Source organism: Sus scrofa, chromosome 10, assembly GCF_054392235.1.
Source record: "Sus scrofa isolate SSC_HxYL_T2T_F1_AM1 chromosome 10, Sscrofa_HxYL_maternal_Yorkshire_Landrace_v2.0, whole genome shotgun sequence".
Taxonomy (NCBI): domain Eukaryota; kingdom Metazoa; phylum Chordata; class Mammalia; order Artiodactyla; family Suidae; genus Sus; species Sus scrofa.
In genome coordinates this window covers 47,159,848-47,174,622 of record NC_139392.1, presented here as the reverse complement: position 1 = coordinate 47,174,622, position 14,775 = coordinate 47,159,848, and the positions used below count along the sequence as shown (strand labels likewise).

General features: G+C 46.2%; 1 pseudogene; it reads left to right on the top strand.

Annotated features, from left to right (window-relative positions):
- The first annotated feature begins 12,690 nt into the window (after positions 1 to 12,690).
- On the top strand, positions 12,691 to 14,552 carry LOC146399357 (18S ribosomal RNA; annotated as a pseudogene).
- The last annotated feature ends 223 nt before the right edge of the window (positions 14,553 to 14,775 follow it).

The following is a 14,775-nucleotide window of genomic DNA, read 5'->3' as shown; positions in this document are numbered from 1 at the left end:
TGAGCTGGCCTATCATCTTAAAGGGCTTTAGGTTCCTCTACTTCCTTCCAGGTCTTCAAATTTGATGGGAATTTTAAATGACCCTTATATCTCTGCATTTGTGTGACATATGGTCTCTGGTGTCCTTGGCCTAGATAAGCTCTTGGTTTCCAGTGACCACATTGCTGTGCAGCTGTTTGACAACCACATGTGCAGGCTCTACACTTTCTTGATGAGAGCCCTGTGTTTTGGGGATGGGAAAATTCCAGCAACACCACTGATTTCCATAAATCGGAGTGAGACCTCCTTAACTTTTATAAGACCCCTGTCTCCAGCGAGAGCACAGTTGGCCAGCATTTTTTCCTGCCATCCTGTAGGTTCTTGAACCTTGGATTCCTCCAACACATCCTGCCCATCCAGCGGTATGTTGACATATATATCTGGGATGGGGGTTGCATCACCCAAAGGCATTGATGACTTTATGATTGTTCAGCCTGCATATACATAGAAATGTCCTTCAAGATGGCATGTTCAGAAAATGGCTTGGCATTTTGCTTAAATGGTAGAGACTCACCCTAGAATATCAATGTTTCCCCATAACCGTAGTATTTCCCCTCTGGGCTGGAAATTGATGTTGTTTCTTCCAACAGTGATGCCCATGAAGATATCACATCAACTGATCAAATATCCTAATAAGACTTCTCAGAGAATATACCATTCTTTTCTGCTGGCCAACTTTATTATACATCTTTATTTTCATCATTTCACTTGACTCAATTTGGAATTTAGATTAGGAGTAGCCATTGAATAGTTGTCTCTTCAATTGTCTTTACAAACAACAAATATTGATGTCTACCTGTGTGTTTTTTCCTTGTTTCTTTCTTTCTTTTGTTATTTTTTCCTTTTATACTTGTTTATTTTTTCTTGAGCATTTGAAATCATTTCATGTTGAGTATACAAGCCATTCCTGTGAAGTGTTTTCCACAGGTGAGACACTTCTGAATGAGAGATCTCTGAGCAAGCCAGGCATTTCCTATAACCCAAGGCAGTCAAGGAATCTTAATCCTAGTACTGAGCGAGATTGTGGATCTTATTTCTATCGTTCAAGTATTTCCACCTCCCTTTGTTTTTTTCACTCAAGTCCCCTACCCCCTTTCTCTTTCTCCATCTGACTCTCCATTTATATCCGGTATTCATATATTTCTCTCTTTGTATTTTTTTCTTGGCTCCCTCCAAACTGTGCCTTATGTTATCAAAATTCTTTTCTTATTTTTGGGAGTTAGGTCTATATGTTTGTCACCCACGACTTTTTCCACAATATAGTCGACTATGCAATATCCTGATTTTGTCTTGGCATTGATGTTCTTAATGCTGTTTTTGCTGCAGTGGGTCCTGATTTGCACTTTCTCTGTTTAGTTTGGTTTTCTAGTTGATCTGTTGGATGTCTCTTTGTCCTTGTGTATCATCAATATGCAGAAAGTTGTAAGAAGTCGTAACAAGTACAGAGGAGTATTTTTTTTTATTTTTATGTAGAAAAAGCAAGAGTAACACGATTCCAGGAACACTAGAAATTGTCTTAGTCTGCATTAAGATTGGGGGCTGTGAAGTATGATATTCAAAAGGAACCCCACCATGGGATAGTAAGTTCTATGTGACTTTCCAAGGAATTATGCATGAGTGCTTGAGAGGAGGAAGGGAGAATATTCTAGTGGGATTTGTCTGCTTTTGTGTCAATTGCCAGGTCTAAAACAGGAGAGCCAATACTGAGGCCTTATGGTTGATAGAAGGCAACCTGTTTCTAGTGGGTATATCTGGAGGAAAGATTCATGGTTTTATAGAGCATGGTATAATTTAGGAAACTAAGGATCCAATGGATGCAAGGATGTGCAGAGAACCACATGTCCCCTGGCCATCACAGCACTTTCATTTGGGAATGCATGACTGGAGGCATTTTCCCATCCTTTTTCAATAACACAAGGACAGGAACACAGATAGGACTGGTGTCCTGGTGATGCAGGCCTCAAAGGATTAATTGTGACACATTAACCATGAGAAGCAGCATAACCATTGTGTCTAGAATTGGTTACGTATTTTGCAATTAGTACTTGTAGCAGTTCCAAGAGAAAGGGTACAGCTGTGTTCGCACCACTTAGAAGTTTTCATTTTCTATCAACTAGAAATTCATTCAGTATTTGGCAGTGATTTGTTTGCATTCTTATATTTTTTTAAAGCGATTTTTCAAATTTTTTTTTTGTTGTTGTTGCTATTTCCGGGCTGCTCCTGCGGCATGTATAGGTTCCCATGCTAGGGGTTGAATCGGAGCTGTAGCCACTGGCCTACGCCAGAGCCACAGCAACGCAGGATCCGAGCCGCGTCTGCAACCTACACCACAGCTCACGGCAACGCCGGATCGTTAACCCACTGAACAAGGGCAGGGACCGAACCTGCAACCTCATGGTTCCTAGTCGGATTCGTTAACCACTGCGCCACGACGGGAACTCCTGCATTCTTATATTGTGTTTGGTTTCTTTCCACTTACATTCCAATGGTTTGCACTGATATGCTCAGGATGAAGGAAAGATTCCTGTGGTTTGCAGAAAATACACAGAGCTATAGCAGTCATGCATACAGCCATCATTGTGTTAGCACTCCACAACAGGGTGAAGATGGGATTCATCCAATAATTTGATGCCCCTATACACTAGGGTCTTCCTTCCATTTCCTCAGCAAGAGAGTCTCAGGAAGGCTGGGGAATTGGGCCCCATAAGATAAACTTTACTTCTCCTCTCATAGGCATATTTGGAGCCCCCAATTTCCCCATTCTGCCTGGCTTCCAGTTTACAGATATCATTTGAAAATATTTGAGCAGAGACATCCCTTGTCTGGGGGAATTTCCACAGAGACAAAGACACCAGCTAGGTTGTGAGGGCACCATTGGTCTGCATCCCTGAAGAATCATCCATGAGATCTCCCCTGTAGTTACTGGGGAATCCTTGTGGTACTTGACCTGCATTGCCCTGGCAGGGATCACATTCCACAGTAGGCCACTATACAATTCTGCCATGTTGGAATGCATTTCTCAACAGAGATGCATAACAGGGAGTACAATATCTTGATATAGATTTAGGTTAATAACAAATTCAGATTTTGTGTGTGAATAGAGCCAAGTTTTAGACCACTTGGTTTAGCTCTCTCTCTTCTTTCATATTTTGTTTCGTCAATTTCCTGAGCTTCTTTCTTTATCTATGCATTTCTCTCAAGAATTATATTCTCTTCAATGCAATTTGTGGTGCTAACATCATGTATATTATATACATTAATTAATTTTTCTATTTATCTATCACTTACCATTCATTTTTCTATTTATCACTTTCTCATTCTCTCCCAGGGTTTTATTTTTTGGAGGATTGGGAAGGAATCTAAAATCATTTTATATTTCTGGAGACTCAGAAGAATCACTGGACAATGCTTTTATCTGTAGTTGAAGATGTGATATAGTATAATATCTTAGGAAAATTGCAGAATTATTTTATACCAGGTGTAATAATAGATCAGTAGTCCTAATCTTATCTGAAATATTAGCAATTTTATTTACAACGAGGAAAAATAATTAGGCATCCATTGCCCACTTGAGAATGAGAGCCTGAGGAATGGTCAACCCCAAATTATGAAGTTGTCTTTGATGATTTGAGGAAAAAAACGGGTTAAATGAACTTGCAAAACCCCCATTCCTGAAAGAAAATTAAAGTAGAGCGTATGATTATCTGGAATGCAGAATCATGTGAAACATTCTGTGCCCAATATGGAAAACTGTGAAAAAAGAAGTTTGGAGTGTGGAAATGTGTGACTCCTACAGAGCAGAGCACAGTAGGTCTGGAATGTGGCAAGGTCTGGACTAGATAGTCAGTCTACTTGGCTTGTGAAGACCATAGTGGCTGCATTCAAATAGCCTGGATAAATTTGAGCTTGCCTGTAATTTCACAGTGGCTTAGGTTCCTCTACATCCTTCCAGGTCCTCAAAATTGAAGGGGATTTTAAATGCCTCTTGAAATCTCTGAAGGGTATTGAGGTTTTGTCTGTGGTATCCTTGGCCTAGAGAAGAACTTGGTTTCAAGTGACTGCACTGCAGTCCAGCTGTTTGACAATCGTGTGTGCAGGTTTCTTGATGAGAGCCCTGTGTTTTGGGGAATTGTGAAATTTCAGCAGCCCCACAGATTACTATAAATGGGATGGGGCTTCCTCAGCCCTTAAAGAGCCCTGTCTTAAGGGAGAGCACATGGGGCCAGGCTTCTCCCTACAACTCCACTGGTTCTCAAACCATGGATTACTCCACTGAGTCCTTCACATGCAGTGGTATGTTGACATCTGCATCTGGGCGTGGGGTTGCATCACCCAATGGCTTTGATGCCTTCATGCTTCTGCAGCCTGGATAGATATAGAAATGCAGTTGATGATGGCATATTAAGATATTGGCTTGGCTTTTGACAGCAATCATTTTGCCTAAAGGAAACAGACTCACCTCAGAATAACAGTTTTCCCATAAACATGGTGTATTATCTCTAGGTTGGAAGTTAATGTTATATCATCCACCAGAGTTGTCCGTGCAGATATCACTCCTCCTGACCAAAAGTCCTGACGGTATTTCTCATAGAGCACAGTAACATTTTTTCCTGGCCAACATTTCTGGCCAACTGAATTTATTTTCACAAAATCAATTGACACATTGTAGGACTTAGAATAGGAGTATTCATTGAATAGGATACATTGTAGGATTTAGAATAGGCGCATCCACTCGAATTGTGGTCTCTTCCACTGGATGAAACAACAAATATGAATATACACCTGTGGGTATATACACTTGTTTATTTCTGTATTGTTTGTGGTGATTGCTTCCTTTTTATTCTTGGTAATTTCTGAAGCACTTTGAATAGAATTCATCATGAGTATACAACACATTCTTGTGTACTCACTTCCAAAGTTGAGGCATTTTTGTATGACAGAACGCAATCCTGGGGAGTTGAGGAATCTTGCTATCCAGGTACTAAGAAAAATTGTGGATCTTATTTCCATCCCTAAAGGTTTTCAGTCTCCCTTGGTTGTTCTCAATGAAAATTCCTACTGCATTTTAATCGCTCAATTTCTCTCTCTCTCACTTCCACTGTGACCATGTTTTACTCACTTTCTATTTTTTTTCATCCTTGCAAACCATCTTATATCACCAAATAATTTCCCTATTTTGCAAGTCATGTCTACATGAATGGCACCGTTGACTTTGTACACTATGGCGTCGACAGTGTAATATGCAGACTTGGTCTTGGTGTGGAAGTTGTCATCACTGAATGTGCTGAGGTGCGTCCTGATGGACACTTGCCCGGTTGAGTTGGATATTCAAGTCGATCTGCTGGATGTCTCTTTGTCCTGATGTATCATAAATATCCAGGACGTTGGAAGCTCACCTGAAGAGAAGTTGGCTTTGTGTGTATGCGGAAGCAAATGCTGGGAGACACCGCCTCCAGGAAAACTGGCAATGGTCTTCGACGGCCTTTGGTTTGGGGGCTGTGGGGTAAGAGCTTCGCAAGGGGACCCGCCATGGGGCCGTCAGTTGCATGCGACTCACCAAGGACGTATTCCTGGGTGCCGGCCGGACAGAAGGGAGACCAATCCAGGGGGAATTCCTCTGCTTCTGTGTGCTTTGACAGGTCTAGACCAGGAAAGCCCACACTGAGGCCATGTGGCTGAGATCAGGCAACCTGTTGCTAGTGGGTATTTCGGGAGGAGAGGCTCCTGGTGGCCTAGAGCGTGGCATAACTCAGGAAGCTATGGGTTTCGTGGTTGCAAGGATATGCAGGGAACCACAAGTCCACTGGCTATCACAAACTTTTCCCTTGGGGTGGTGTGGACCCACGGCCCTTTCTTCCATTCTTGTCCACCACCACTAGGGCCTGAACACAGATAGGACCGGGGTCCTTTTTATTCAGGGCCCCTAGACTAATTGTGACTCATTCAAAGTACGAGGCATCATAATCAGAATGTCTCGAGCTGGTGAACCATTTTGCAAGCAATACTGGAAGGCGTTGCATCAGAAATGGTATTGTTACATCAGAACCTCCTAGAAGTTTTCTTTTTCTACCCTCCAGAAATGCATTCAGTGTCTGATCGTGGTTTTTTTGCATTGTTCTATTTGTGTTTGTTTCCCTACCATTTAGTTTCTGATGGTTTGTGCTGAAGTGCCCTGGACATAGGAGAGGCTACTGTGTTATCAAAAAGTACCCCCTTTTATAGCCATTGTGCTTACTCCCATCAATAATTTAGAACTCACCAGTAGGCTGAAGGCTGGTTTCTTCCAAAAATTTGATATCCGTATACACTAGGGTCTTCTTTCCATTTTCTTTGCCAGGGTGTCTTGGGAATTTCGGTGAATTGGGCCCAGAGAATGGACTTTACTCCTCCCCTCGTAGGCATCATTGGTGCCCCCAAGTTCCCCATTCCACTTGGCTTCCAGTGTACAGATATCTTTTTCAAAACATGTGAGCAAAGACAGCCCTTGACATTGGGAATCTCTACAGGTTAAAATGACACGCAAAAGGCCCAAAGGGCACCAGTGATCTGCAACCTGCTGAAACATTCCTGAGATCTCTGTCATAGGTCCTTGGGAATCCTGGTTGTAATTGACCTGGGTTGACCTGGCAAAGTCCACAATTCACTGCAGACCACTAAACACCTCTGCCACGTTGCAATGCTTTTCTCAAAATCGATACATTACTGGGTGTACAATATCTTGATATAGATATAAGTTCCTAAAAATTCAGACGTCGTGTGTGAATAGAGCCAAGTTTTATCCCAGTTCGTTTAGCTCCCTGTCATCTTTCCAATTTTCCGTCTTTCATTCTCCTTAACTTCTTTACCTATATATTTCTCTCAAGGTTTCTATCCTCTACAATGCAAGGCTTGGCTCTAGCCTCCTGCACCTTCTATATATTAATATACATTTTTATCTCTCTCTCTCATCATCAATTTCTCTCCTATTTACCAATTTTAATTCTCTATCTGGGTTTTATTTTTTGGATGATTGTTAACCAATCAAAAATTCTTTTCTACTTCTGGAGACTCAGAGGAAACACTGGACCCTGATTTTTTCTATGGTTGAAGGTATACTTTAGCTTAATATATTAGGAAATCTGCAGAATTTATTTTTTCCAGGTGTAATCATAGATCAGTGATCATATTCCTATCTGAAAAATTAGCAATTTTATTAATATGAGGAAAAATATTTAGGTACACATTGCTCAGTGGAGCAGGAGAGCCTGAGGAAGGTTTGTGTGCAAATAATGAAGCTGTCTTTTAAGGTTTCAGAAAAAAAAAAAAAAAAAACAGGTGTTAAAACTAGAGAATCCCACATTCCTGAAAGAAAAGTAAAGCAGAGCACAAGAATATGTGGAATTCAGAAAGCTGTGAAACAATTTGTGCCCAATATGGAAAACTGTGAAAAGAACAGTTTGGAATGTGAAAATGCATGAATCGGACGGAGCGGAGCACAATAGATCTACAATATGGCAAGGTCTGAACCAGAGTGTCAGTCTATGTGGCTTTCCCTGAAGAACATAGTGCCTGCATTCAAAAGGCCTGGGAAACTCTGAGCTGGGCTGCCATTTTAAAGGGACTTACTTTCTTTTACTTCCTCCCAGGTCTGCAAACTTGTGGGGAATTTTTTTTTTAATTTTTTTATTTTTGTTTTTTATTTTTATTTATTTTTATTTTATTTTCCCACTGTACAGCAAGGGGGTCAGGTTATCCTTACATGTATACATTACAATTACAGTTTTTCCCCCACCATTTCTTCAGTTGCAACATGAGTATCTAGACATAGTTCTCAATGCTATTCAGCGGGATCTCCTTGTAAATCTATTCTAGGTTGTGTCTGATAAGCCCAAGCTCCCAATCCCTCCCACTCCCTCCCCCTCCCATCAGGCAACCACAAGTCTCTTCTCCAAGTCCATGAGTTTCTCTTCTGAGGAGATGTTCATTTGTGCTGGATATTAGATTCCAGTTATAAGTGATATCATATGGTATTTGTCTTTGTCTTTCTGGCTCATTTCATTCAGTATGAGATTCTCTAGTTCCATCCATGTTGCTACAAATGGCATGATGTCATCCTTTTTTATGGCTAAGTAGTATTCCATTGTGTATATATACCACCTCTTCCGAATCCAATCATCTGTCGATGGACATTTGGATTGTTTACATGTCCTGGCTATTGTGAATAGTGCTGCAATGAACATGCGGGTGCATGTGTCTCTTTTAAGTAGAACTTTGTCCGGATAGATGCCCAAGAGTGGGATTGTGGGGTCACATGGAAGTTCTATGTATAGATTTCTAAGGTATCTCCAAACTGTTCTCCATAGTGGCTGTACCAGTTTCCATTCCCACCAGCAGTGCAGGAGGGTTCCCTTTTCTCCACAGCCCCTCCAGCACTTGTTATTTGTGGATTTATTAATGATGGCCATTCTGACTGGTGTGAGGTGGTATCTCGTGGTAGTTTTGACTTGCATTTCTCTTATAATCAGCGATGTTGAGCATTTTTTCATGTGTTTGCTGGCCATCTGTATATCTTCTTTGGAGAAATGTCTATTCAGGTCTTTTGCCCATTTTTCCATTGATTGATTGGTTTTTTTGCTGTTGAGTTGTATAAGTTGCTTATATATTCTAGAGATTAAGCCCTTGTCAGTTGCATCAGTTGAAACTATTTTCTCCCATTCTGTAAGTTGTCTTTTTGTTTTCTTTTTGGTTTCCTTTGCTGTGCAAAAGCTTTTCAGTTTGATGAGGTCCCATGGGTTTATTTTTGCTCTAATTTCTATTGCTTCGGGAGACTGACCTGAGAAAATATTCATGAGGTTAATGTCAGAGAGTGTTTTGCCTATGTTTTCTTCTAGGAGTTTGAAGGTGTCCTGTTGTATATTTAAGACTTTCAGCCATTTGCAGTTTATTTTTGTGCATGGTGTGAAGGTGTGTTCTAGTTTCATTAACATAAAATGGGAAAAGGAAAGTCTATTCAGCAAGCATTGCTGGGAAACCTTGAGGGGAATTTTAAATGACAGATAGATCTCTGCATTTGCATAAAGTGTGGTCTGTGGAGTCCATGGTCTAGATAATCCCTTGGTTGCCAGGGCCCACAGAGTTGTCCAGCTGTTTGAGAACCATGTGTGCTGACTCTAAACTTTCTTGATGGGAGGCCTTATATTTTGGGGAAAGGGGATATTCCAGCAACTTCTCTCATTTCCATAAATTGGGGCAGGGCCTCCTCAGCCTTTATAAGACCCATGTCTCCAGGGAGGGCAAAGCGGGCCAGCATTCTTCGTGTCATCCATTCGTTCTTGAGCGATGGATTCCTCCAGCACATGCTGCACATCCAGCAGTATGACAACATCTGCCTCTGGGCTGGGGGTTGAAATTCCCATGCATGTGCAGCTTACATAGATATATAAATGCCCTTTATGACACTGTGTTTTCCCCTCTGGTCTCTCTTACCCAAGGGCTGTGGGGCATGAGGCTGTAGGATCTTCTACCCTGTATGCCTCCCTGCAGTGGGTACCCAGTGGCTTAGCTGGAACAACCCCACCCTGTTGGATCCATACCACATGTCAGGCATCCTCCCTCCTGGGTTGTGAGCCACTCTTGCCTGAGAGAAGATGGCGCAGGTGGTGCTGTGCTGTTGAGCCTGAGGCAGGCTCTGCTGGCTCTCCCTCCCCACTACTCGTCTTCCCCTGGCTCTGCCAGGACTGATCAATGTGGTGATATGTCACTCTCCTTGGGCAGGCCTAAGCCACACCAGATGAGGGATGGCTGTTCATGGTGAACTGAGCCACTCTTCTATTTCTGTCTTTGGGCCCCTCACTGCTCCTCCCAACCTGCTGGTGGTGTGGGGGAAGGCAGGGGTGCAGCCTCCAGCCCGACCCTTGATCTCCCACCTTGTGCCTTATGCTGTCACTGGGGGGTCTTGGGTTCTTTGACACAGCAGACACTCTTGCTTCTCCTCTTTGGCCTGTCCCTCTTGAGTGGTCCCTCCCCAAAGTAGGGGAAGCCTCCTTTGCTGCCATGCTGCTCATCCCCGGGGGTGCATGAGCATGCCTGGCCTGGCCCTCTGTGCTGCCCCTGGAATGCTCCAGATTGTCTGTCATGTGTCTAACACGGGTGTTGTTTTTCTCTCCCAGCAGTGAGTCCCCTAGGGTCCCCACTGTGGTGGTGGGTCCCATGAGAAGCTTCCTCATGGAGGAGGTCAAGACAGTAAGGCAGATGAAGTCTTTGTTCCCTCTGGGGGGATTCAGGTGGGCGCAGTGTCATAGGTCTCCTTCTCTATGTTCCAGTGGGGACAGACCTTGGCCCTTGAGCACACTCAGCATGCTTCTCCCTTGACCAGGAAGGCTGCATGCAGTCTTGAGAGTGACTGTGGAGGGCCAGGAGGGTCCTGTCTGGCTTTTCAGAAATGTGTCCCTCCAGCCACGTAAAAGTCTGAAAGGCAAGCCTGGTGGCAGCACAGGCTCTTGTCCTCATGGCTCTGACCATGGACACTCACATTGGCTGTGTACTTTACACATACTGCAGATCCCCCTGTGACTTCCACTCTTTGAGAGTGTGTTCCCAACCCCCCCACCCCTTGGGTCCCTAAGGGGAAAAGAGATGGTGTGTGAGACACGAGGCCCCCTCAGTGAAAAAGCGTTCTCTAGTGATGAGAGAGGGTACCTTGTGATACCAGATGGTGCCCCAGCCACTGCCCCTGTGAAGTTTTCAAGCAGTAGCTGCTGGGGCTACTTGCCACAGCTTGTGGGCAAAAGCTGCCCTCCCGTGAGGGGTGTGCTGGCCCCGCAGTGGGGTCCAGCATTGCTCTTTTGCCTAACATGGTCCGCACCTCCTCCCTCTGAGATGGGGGAGCGTCACACTGAGCCAGGCTGTGTTGGCATCCAACGTTGGGCTCTGCATAGGGCGTGAGCACGTGGTGGCCTCCCTCGGAGGGGAAGCAGAGGGGGGCGATGCATGCCTCACCCCAAGCGTGCCCTCCATCCCCTCCACTGCCAGCCAATGTCTGTTCTGCCCACACTCACCTGCAGTTGAAGCTGGTGGGTGGTGGTGGTGAGCAAGCAGTGTTCCCACCACCTGCCTCGGAAGAATTTCCCTGAGGGGTCAGGCTCTGAGGGGGCGACCAAGTAAAGGATGGATAGGAGGAGGACAGAAGGATAGGTGGATGGGTGATTAGGCATATGAACCCCCCCACATGGCTGGGGGGGTTGCATACGGGTCCCAGTGGCAGGGCTGGGTTGTGGGGTGCTCTGGGATGACTGAGGCTGCCTGGTATCCCAGGGGTCCTGGGACTGCCATCATGGTGTGGTGGTGTGATCCCATGCTCGTTTTCCTGGTGGCCTGGTGTGTCTGGGTCGTTTTTCTTTTCCCTGGGCAGGCACCTGTGTCCTTCCATCGCAGCTCTTGCCCCATGTGCATTGCTACCCTTCCCCAATGCTGCTGGCCCTTCCCCTGCCCCAAACAGTTGACCACCCTGCCTCCCCATGCCATGTGTCTCTCTCCCAGCCAACCTGGGACCTGAAATGGCTCCACCTCATGTGGGTGTCACCCTCTGGCCGCCACAGCCAGAAGGGTGTCCCTAGGTGATGTGGTTCTTGGGTTCCCCTTGTGTGTGGGAAGGGGGGAAAGAGAATTGGTCTCAGAGTGTGCATGTGGGGCACGGTGGACATCAGTAGGCGTCTCAGGAGACGGTTTCCATGGGGCAGGTTGTGGCTCTTCAGTGTCATAGGTTGTAGTCAAGGGTCACCAAGAGGGGGGGACCTGGGGGCCAAGGAAAGGTCAGTCGAAGTCCTGGGTGTTGCAGCAGGACTGCCCTTGTGCTGGATGTCTCTGGTGGTGAGACCCCATGTCCTTCCCTGACAGCCAACTCGCATCTGGTTTCTTTGGACAGTCCCCATGCCCACCTCGTGGAGGCCTGTGGCCACCCCCCTCCACCACCATCACTTTGTGGCATCTCTCTTAATGCTGGCTGCTCCCACATTCATCCTCCTCACTCCCACTCTTCTGTCCAACCACCCATCTGTTCCCATCTGCTGATCCCCAGGCTGCATCCTTGTGTGTCTTGCCTGCTGCAGCCCCACTCCATGCCTGCCACTGCTTGCTGTTGTATGTCCACTGGTGTCATTGCCTGCAGTGAAAGGGCAGCCTTTGACCCACCCTCCATGTGTCCCCTCTCCTCTGAACTCACCTGAGCACCAGTCAGGACGTGGCTAGCCGTGGTGGGCTGGCCACCATAGCTGCACCATTCCCAGGTGGGGCGGTGTTGGTGGGGTACCTTGGGCCTTGGCCATTGAGCCACCCACCATGTCTGAGTGAGCATGTAGATCGGCCCCAAACCAAAGGCCCAGTGCCCTGGCCCTGCTCCCTAGGCTACCAGAGAGGGAGGTCCACATCAGGGGGGTGGTGTGGAGCTTAGTGCTTCCCCCACCCCTCCATGAGGCTGCTGTGCAGCCCTGTCCTGCTTGCACCCTCAGTCGAGTAGTGGGTGGCCCGTCCTATGTCCTCGCCTGTGGAATAGCAGGCCTTCCCTCCACGGATGTGCACCTCTGCCCCCTGCTCGCAGATGCTCCCCACCCCCGCACGTGCTGCCCCCACACACCTCACACTGTGGTCCACCTGGCCCACTGTCCCCTCATCTCCTACTTGGTTGATCCTGCCAGTAGCATATGTTTGTCTCAAAGATTAAGCCATGCATATCTAAGTATGCAGAGCAGGTACAGTGAAACTGCAAATGGCTCATTAAATCAGTTATGGTTCCTTTGATTGCTTGCTCCTCTTCTACTTGAATAACTGATAATCTTAGCGATAATCCATGCCTATGGGCACTGACTCTCTTTGCGTGATGTGTGGTGGGGGGAAATCCATGAATTTATCAGGCCAAAACCAACCTGGTCAGCCTCCTCCCCTCACTCCCTGGCCCCAGCTGGCAGGGGGAGGGGGTTGCCTTGGAGACCCTAGATAATCTCAGGCCAATCACATGGCCCTGTGGCAGCAACAACTCCTTCGAATGCCTGCCCTATCAACTTTCAATGGTAGTCACTGTGCCTACCATGGTGACCATGAGTGATGGGGAGTCAGGGTTCAAATCTGGAGAGGGAGTCTGAGAAATGGCCTCCACAACCAAGGAAGGCAGCAGGCATGCAAATTACCCACTCCGTTCCCAGTGAGGTAGTGATGAAAAATAACACTACAGATCTCTTTCGAGGCCCTGTAATTGGAATGAGTCTACTTTAAATCCTTCCACGAGGATCCATTGGAGGGCAAGTCTGATGCCAGCAGCCATTGTAATTCTACCTCCAATGGCATATATTAAAGTTGCTGCAGTTAAAAAGCTCATAGTTGGATCTTGGGAGTGGGCAGGCTGTCTGCAACAAGGCGAGCCACGACCGGTCCTACACCTTGCCCCTCAGCACCCTCTTGATGCTCTTAGCTTAGGTGCCCCATGGGGCCCTAAGCATTTACTTTGAAAAAAATTAGAGTATTCGAAGCAGGCCCAAGCCTCCTGGATACCACAGCTAAGAATAATGGAATAGGACCATGGTTCTACTTTGTTGGTTTTCAGAACTGAGGCCATGATTAAGGACAGCCAGGGACATTCATATTGCACCACTAGAGGTGAAATTCTTGGACCAGTACAAGATGGACCAGAGCAAAAGCATTTGCCAAGAATGTTTTCATCAATCAAGAACAAAAATCAGAAGTTTGAAGACAATCAGATGCTGTCATAGTTCCAACCATAAACGATACCAACTGGAGATGTGGTGACGTTATTCCCGTGACCCACCAGGCAGCTTCCGGGAAACCAAAGTCTTTGGATTCTGGGGGGAGTATGGTAGAAAAGGTGAAAAAGGAATTGATGGAAGGGCACCACCAGGAGTGGAGCCTGCAGCTTATATTGACTCAACATGGGAAACCTCTCCCCACCTGGACATGGACAGGATTGACAGATTGGTAGCTCTTTCTCAGTTCCATGGGTGCTGGTGCATGGCCGTTCTTAGTTGGTGGAGCCATTTGTCTGGTTAATTCTGATAACCAGTGAGACTCTGGCACTGGCATGCTAACTAGTTATGTGACCTCCAAGTGGTCAGCATCCCCCAACTTCTTAGAGAGACAAGTGGCATTCAGCCCCCTAAGATTGAGCAATAACAGGTCTGTGATGCCCTTAGGTGTCTGGGGCTGCACGTGCACTACACTGACTGGCAGGCACTGGTAACCCGCTGAACCCTGCTCATGATGGGGATCAGGGATTGCAATTATTCCCCATGAACGAGGAATTCCCAGTAAGTGTGAATCATAAGCTTGTGTTGATTAAGTCCCTGCCATTTGTACACACCGCCCATCGCTACTACCAATTGGATGGTTTAGTGAGGCTCTCAGATACACCCCACCAGGGTTGGCACACAGCCCTGGCAGACTGCTGAGAAGATGGTTGAACTTGACTACCTAGAGGAAGTAAAAGTCATAACAAGCTTTCTGTAGGTGAATGTGTGGAAGGATCATTAACCTTTGTGAGAACACGGACTGTGGTGGTGCCCTCTGTCTGCCCTCCAGCTTGCTGGCCCCCTCCACTAGTATGTGCAGGATGCAAGAGCTGGAGGACGGTATCCAGAGGCATGTGTTGCACAGTGGGAGAAGAGGGGGGCATGACCCAGAAGCGGATGGTGCCCTTGTCATGTCACTCAAGGGGAAGGAAGGAAGGCAAGAGATGCTGGGGGGGGGGAGCGT